Raw genomic sequence first — 7,958 nt, 5'->3', positions numbered from 1 at the left:
GGTGGTCCTGTCTCCGAGCATGTCTGCCCAGGGATGGGCAGCCTATTACTGCAGAACCCGACCCCTGTCCTTTGCTGGGTAGACCCCGTTCATTACAGGAAAGCTCGTCTTTTCTGTTTGTCCTTCCTCTCTCCCATGTTCCATCCACTGGATCTGACTCGGCCTGAGCTCAGCTGACGAAGTCGCCAGGAGACAAAGCCACAGACACCGGCAGGCAGCATCGTCCCTAGGACCAGGCAAAATGCTCCCCTCCCCGGGGTATTTCTCCCCAGGCACAGAGCGCGCACAAGGAGCGGCCCCTTTGTTCCATTAGCAAGTTGGACTGGAGAATCGGGTCAGGTTAGGGTTTCCTTTCATAAAAGAAATTATCTCAAACATGGAGGATTTGGGGATTAAGCGACTAAAAAGATTTAGTACTGAGCTTTTTTAAGGCCTCCTGAGACTTGCAGATGTCTTCCAGAGAAAATGTGTGAAAGGAGCAATGTTGGAAGCAGGCTGATAATGAGAAATTAACCCCATCTTTGCTTGGCTCTACAGGCAGAACCAGGTTACAGTGGATACTAAAACAATGAGGACGGAGGCCTGAAACTGGGGCTCCGTTGGCAGAATGCTTGCCCTCAGATATGAAGTCCTGGGTTCAAGTCCAGACTTTGCATAAATGGGTATGGATGCATATGCTATAATCCCAGGACTCCGGAGGTGAAGACAGGTGGATCAGAGGCTCAAAATTATCCTCCGATCCAGTGTTTAAGGTCAGCCTGAGCTACAAGAGACCTCGGTTTTTTGGGGTTTTTTTTTGTTTTGTTTTAAATAGCAATAAACTGGGGTGTGTGTGTGTGTGTGCATGCCTTTAATCCCATCATTCAGGAGGCAGAGGCAGGCAGATCTTCGAGTTTGGGGCTGGCCTGCTCTACAAAGTGAGTTCTAGGACAGCCAAGGCTACACAGAGAAACCCTGTCTCAAAACAAAACAAGACAAGACAAAACAAAACAAAACAAACAACAAGCCAGGTGGCTTATTACTGTTAAATGAAAGAAATGAAAATGTCGACAGGACCATTTGAAAATGACAAGGGGCTGTGTTCTGGGTTTTTTTCTTCCTTGCATCCCCATTCATTCGCTCCATTATTTTGCCTGTTGGAATGGCATACGCTTGTAGGTATTTTGGTTCTGTTTTGCCTGCCTCTGGGCACTGGCCTAGACTGCATTTCAGAGCAAGGGTGGCGCTGTTCCACAGAGAAGGCTGGCATCAGAGGTCCCAGGTCTGGCCCTATTGATGGCCTCTTGATCGCCTGGAAAGCAGCTCACTGGGCTGGCGAGATCACTGAGTAAGCGAAATGCTTGCCACGCAAGCGGAAGGATCCGAGTTCAATCCCTAGAACATGCTTAAAACAAAACAGGTGTAGCACACTTGTGATCCCCAAGCAACGAGGCAGCAGTGGGCAGATAGTTGGGCTTTGCTAGCAGCCACTCTAGTCAAATCAGCCAGCTCTAGGCCAGCAAGAGACCACTGTCTCAAAAACACAAGGTGGAAGGCCTCTGAGGAATGACACCAGAGTATGACTTCCATATACACATGCATATACACGTGCATATACACATGCATATACACATGCATATACACGTGCATATACACATGCATATACACATGCGTATACACATGTATATATATACATGCATATACACGTGCATATACACATGCATACACATGTGCATATACACGTGCATATACTTATGCATATACACATGCATATACATGTGCATATACACAAAAGTGGCTTCCATGCTGCTGGTTCGTGGCTTAGTTTGGGGTCAGAGCAGACAGAGTGACTTTCATGGGGAGCCTTTGAAAAGCACTGGACACCCGGGATTAACCTCTTCCTCACAGGTCTCCGCTCCTATGAACAGATTCTGATTCTTATCTCTGGTGATGAATGGGAGGGCAGCTCACCCCAGGGGTGGCCTTCTGTTTCTCCGTGCCAGGTACAATTTCACTTCAGTATTAGCATTCTAACAGCTGGTTACTTTTCTGAGTGTTTTTTTTTTTTCTTTTTCTATTGCCTTTCAGCCATGTGTGGTGTAGGAAAGTTTTTGTCACAACTTGGCATCTTGCCAAGATTAAAAAAAAAAAAGAACTACCCACCCTCCTACCAAAGCCTCCCTCCCCGCCCCCCTCCCGACGTCCCTCACACGTGTGTGCATGCATGCATGCCCACACAGTGCCCGTTGCAGAGACCAACTGCTTGAGAAACCCAAGTTCTCTTGTATTTCGGAGTTTTTCTTTCTGATGGCTTCTACTTTCTCTTCCCCCCCATTCCCGTCTTCCCCCTTCCCACCTTCCCTTCCTCTCTCTCTCCCTTCCTTCCTTCCTTTCTTTCTTCCTTCCTTCCTTCCTTTCTTCCTTCCTCCCTTCTTTCCTTCCTTCCTTCCTCCCTTCTTTCCTTCCTTTTCATAGCACTGGGTATCAAACTCAGGACCTCATGAATGCTGGCGAGTGCTCTGCCACGGAGCTGAATCTGCCTGGTTCCCAGCAGCTCCCACTCACTCACTCACTCACTCACTCACTCACTCACTCTCTCTCTCTCTCTTGTCTGTTTTTCCCTTCCCAAGCCCCAGCCTCTATTCCAGCAAGGAGAAAGCCTGACTCTGACTCAGGCTTAGTCTCACACCCCTAGCTAGGCTTCTCTCTAGGGTACTGCGGCTGAGAGTCAGTAGACCGACCTAGATTGTAAGCAGAGCCCCCTGGGGCCCAGCAGTTCAAGACCTTCTCTATCCTTCTACGTTAAACATAATCATTTCATTGACCCTCCTTTCTTACCGGTCCCAGGTGGCCTCAGTCTCTCTCTCTCTCTTTTTTTTTTTTTTGAAAGTACAAATCTACAGACGGTGGGTCTGCCGTTATCTATCCCCCAGCAGTCAAGAGGGCTTTGTGAACACGTGCTAGGGGTGGGGTGCAGTCCAGTTGATAAGGTGTTTGCCTCGCTTGCACCGAACTCTGGCTTTGATCCCCAGCGATGTATTAACTGGGGGTGATAGTGTAGTGTACACATGTAATCTAAGCACTCAGGAGGTGGACGCAGGAGGATCAGAAGTTCAAGGTCATCTTAGGGGAACGTAGTAAGCTTAAGATAAGCTTGGGTTACAAGACATACTTTTTTTCTTTGCCAAAAGAGGCCAGCGACGTCTGAGCTCCCCCGCCCCCCCCCCACTCTGTTGTCCCACTTTGCCACTTTGTTCTAAGTGTGAGCAGCCTTGTTTCTTCTCCCCAGAGTGAGGGAAGTGGGTTTTACCAGGCCACCCTCGCTTCCCTCTGTTGTTGGGGTGGGGTGTGCTGGGGCAGGCTGTGTGTGAACATAGCTGTACTTCTTGACCCACCAGAGGTGACGGATGGGTCTTCTAAATCTCCCCACTCCTGGGTCATCTTCCAGGATTTCCACGGAAGCTGATGTAACAGCAGTAAGCCAGGCTTGCCTATCTGGTGATGGACCTCCCTCTCTCAAGCCAGGTCCCTGGAGTGTCCCTCAATGGGTGCTGCTCCGGCTGTTCCCCCAAAAGAGTGTGTGTGGTGTGTGTGTGTGTGTGTGTGTGTGTGTGTACACAAAGGCTGCAAGTCCACACTGGATGTCTTAACTCTTCATCTTATTTTTTTGAGACTGAGTCTCTCACTGAGCCTGGAGCTAGCTGTTCTAGCTAGACTGCTGGCCAGTTGGGAACCTGTTTCCTGACCCCATCTCCAAGCACAAGGTTACTCCCGCATCCGACGCGACGCCTGGCTTTTATGTAGGCGCTGGCTATCTGAATGTAGTCCTCATGTTTGTAATGCGAGCGCTTTACCCACGGAACCATCTTCTCGGTGCTGTACCCTCCCCCACCCCCACACAAAGTCTCCTGGAACCCAGAGTAGCTACAGACCTGCTATGGAGCAGAGGATAGTCTCGAACTTCCGACCCTCCTGCTGGGATTACACTGCACTACAATGCCTGGTTTATGAAGTGCTGAGAACGGAACCCAAGGCTTTGTGCCTGACAGATGAGCCCTCTACTAACTGAACGACAGCCACAGACCAAGACCTGGTTCTGGTGGTGGCGTCGCTGCAGGGCTCAAACAGAATTCTGCCGAGAGAACTTGGTGACCGAAGATGTGGGGGTGTGAAGTAGACGATGCCCCGACAAGTGGAGTAGACAGCTTTCCCCAGTGGACAAACCTTAAGGGCTTAGTGGATTGTGGGTGAGTGAGAAGGAGATGGGAGCAGAGACAAGAGGTTTAGACTCCGAAGTTACGGATGACTCCCTGGGAATCCTATTAACCAGGTCTCCCGAAAGATTGATAAGAGGACCATCCAGGGTAATCCATAGGGTTATTCTGTAAACTGAAACAGCATTAATTAAGAGTTCATTATTATAAAGATAAGATGTTTTAATTAAATCTAGATTAAGTGAAGGGCGAGGTAAGCTCCTACTCGTTATGACTTTATGAATCACAGGGACCAAGTCTCAGCCCGACCCCAGCCCTGTTGTGAAAGGTTGGGGATAATAAGATGATGAGTCTGAGGAGGAGCGAAGTCAAGATTGGTGTTAAGCCCTTTCATGGTGCGAGTTTCCTTCGTCCCCCTTGAGAGCCTAACACACACACACACACACACACATACACACACACACACACACACACACACACACACACACACACCTACCTTCACTTATCACCATAATCTACCTTCTTCCACGGCTCCCCTTCCTGCTCTCCTCTTCCTTCCCAGGCTATTCCCCCTTCCTTTCTTCTCGCCCTCCCTTTTCTCCATCTCTTCAGTCTTTTCTTTTCTCTTTTCCTCACCCTTTTTCTTTCTTCTTGGAACAGGATCTCATTTGTTTAAGGTTGGCCTCAAACTTGCTGTGTACCAAGGATAACCTTGAACTTCTGATCCTCCTGCCTCCACTTTCCTAGTGCTGGGATTATAGGCATGCGCCACTATGCTCAGTTTATAGGATGATGAGGATGGAACTGCAGGGTTGCTTGCCTGGCAGGCAAGCATTCTGTTAACTGAGCTGTATCCTTTCTCCCTTTTCTTTTCTTCTACTTCTTTTCTCTTATCCCTTTCTCCTTCCTTCTTCCCTCCCTTCCTCCCTCCCTTCCTTTCCTTCTTTCTTATTTTGAGTGCCAACATGTGCATGGTTCTGCCAGGTGCAAAGAAGGATACTAGATGGATAACAAATAGCTTTTGGTCTCAAGACCCAGTCAAGCAAGGGGAGAACATTGTGCTATGTGGTAGCTCACAGTGGAATGCAGGCGTTGGTTGTGAAACCAACAGGCAAGCTTTGAAAAATAAAAGGGTAAGCCTCAGACTTTCTCTGCCCGACACCACCTCCCTTCACAGTCTCTCCCTGGTTCTCCATTCATAAACTCTAACTGCAACTGCAGTCCTCCTGATTGGATCACACAGAAGTATGATATCAACTAGTGTGGGCATTGTTTGTATAGCATCTAGGAAAGTGAGAGGTGGTCTTTCACACAGGAGGATAAACATGTGGAGAATAGGAACAGATTCTGAACTTGGAAAGAAGTGGACAGGGAGGAGAAGGATGTATAGAGAAAGATAGAACCTTGAACAAATATTCAGCCAGCTTGGCCAGAATATAGGCTGGATTTCTATCTGGAGAAGTACATTGCAGTCAGAGCTCAGATGATTTCACAATCAAGGTCAAGAGGTCTGGACATTGTTCTATTAAACAATAGGAAGATCACGAAGAATTTGAGTTGGAGAATCCATCCAGATCTTGACTTTCAATAATTAATTTAGGGGTTGGGGGGGTGAGTCAGTGGTTAAGAGTATCTAATGTTTTTGATGAGGATCTGAGTTTGGCTCTTAGCACCTGTGCTGGATGGCTAACAACCACTTATAACTCCAGCTCTGGGGTTATAAATAAGATTGTAAGTGCAGTATGGAGGAGATGGGAAGGTCGAGAGACCAGATAAAGTCATGTTGGAGAGGTGGTAAAACTCTGGCTCGTTGGATGGTGGTGGGAGTTGGGGAAGAACGCTACCGAGCAGGAGGGGTCTTGAGGAATAAGAAAGAAGCTGGCGACCGACAGAGGGGCCGGAACTGCAGCCAGAGTGTGATGAATGGAGTTCCGAGGAGAGTCTGTTCAGGAGGAAAGGCATGGTGTGTAGAGAATTTCTGAAGGCTTATCCTTTTGTTTTTTCAAAGCTTGGGTGCTGGCTTCAGAACCAATGCCTGCCCGTGACTTGTGGGATGTTGTGTAGCAGGAGACATCCTGTTACTGATGTCATTGAGGTGACTTCAGTGCTTTGCATGTCTTGAAAGATAATCATCAGGGGTGTCAAAACTGGCAGACCAAAAAAAAAAAAAGACTTGTAGATACTTCCCTAAGGTCTAACCTTGGTTCTACAGGGTAGGTCACTGAGTTAGGTTAAAGCAAATCAGTATGTGGTTCAGTTAGAGCTGGAGATTGTGCTAAGAGCTGAGAAAGGAAAGAACCAGGAAGAGGCAAATGTCCTAAGAAACTTAGGAGTTAAGTCAACATCAGTGATGTCATAGCGGCCATGCAGATACAATCGTCTGTAACATTTACGGCAAGAGATGGATTGCATAGAAAAAGCTGGAAAGCAGCCACCTTCCTCAGGCCTGCAGAATCAGGAATGCCCAAAGTCAAGACCCAGTGACTCAGATGAGGCTCCATTACAAATCAGTTCCTGGGGGAGGGGGTCACAGATAGGGCATCCCAGTGGACCTTGTCAGCACACCGCTTCCTTCCTGGGTAGCACATTGTTGGAATGTCCTACTCAAGACCTGGTGAGCATAGTCCCAGGGATCCTCTCCTGCAAACAGAATTTCATCTGAATACAGAACAAAGCCAGTGTTGCACTTGTGTCTTTGTAAATTGAGCCAGAGACGTTCCTAAGGCACGCGGCCACCATTTCCAGAAGGAAAAGCCAGACGCTTGCTTCCCAAACTTGGCACCATAGTTACAGTTATGTCTCTGAGTGTCCTGTTTACTACTAGGCATCTGACTAGGAAGGTCGCTGTCAAGGACCCAAACACACCCAAGTCTGGAGATGTTCCCCAGGCCCCACCCTTTACTAAGGAGCTACTGGCAGTTGATAAGTATTGAACAAGAGAGAGAGAGATCCGTTCTTTGAGGGTGTGGCCACTGGCTGGTTTCCCACGCTCCAGTGGACGGTCCCGCCCACACACATAGGAGCAGCACTAATTGAACTTAATGGGTTATCAAAAAAGGTGGAGACAGTGAAGAAGACATGAAGGAGGAGGAGGAGGAGGTGGAGGAGGAGGAGGAAGAGGAGGAGAAGAAGAAGAAGGGACAAAGGGAGACCCGTTGAGGGGGATACAGAGGAATTGGCGGCAAATGGGGAGTCAATATGATTATGCTTCATTTTTGTGTATGTATAAAATTCTCAGAGAATAAAAATAAGTCATTAAAAAAAATTATCTCCCAGTCCCAAATCTTTCTGCAGACTGAACAGATAATGTGTTATCATTCTCAAATACGCATGGCTGGTGCTATGTTAAAAGTACTGTATCCATTTGAAAGTATCTTGAATTCAAGGGAATTTGACTTGGTTTGCTTTGTGTGTGTGTGTGTGTGTGTTTAAGAATGCTAATAGACACAACCAGCTTGGCCAGTTTCACCTGGTGGCTGGTGAAATGTTGTGGTTGTTAAAAGTGATGTTCATGTTTGGCAGAAGAAAGGCAGCCCTGGAGGAAGAACAGCTTTTGTCTGGAGCCCAGAGCTTATCCACACTCCAACTGCCAGGGAGATGAGCTCGAAATAACCAGGTGGAAAAAATATTTCTGTGAACACTAATAGCTGGAATCAGAGGGATGTCAAACAAGAATCAACCTAATAAGAAGCTGTGGACCCTCCTGGGTCTTCTAAATCACCTTTTATACTGGCAAGACTTCCTTCTGGAACCTTCTAGAAGGAC

Source organism: Peromyscus leucopus, chromosome 15, assembly GCF_004664715.2.
Source record: "Peromyscus leucopus breed LL Stock chromosome 15, UCI_PerLeu_2.1, whole genome shotgun sequence".
Taxonomy (NCBI): Eukaryota; Metazoa; Chordata; class Mammalia; order Rodentia; family Cricetidae; genus Peromyscus; species Peromyscus leucopus.
The sequence above is the reverse complement of the archived record's forward strand: the minus strand, read 5'-3'. Positions refer to the sequence as shown.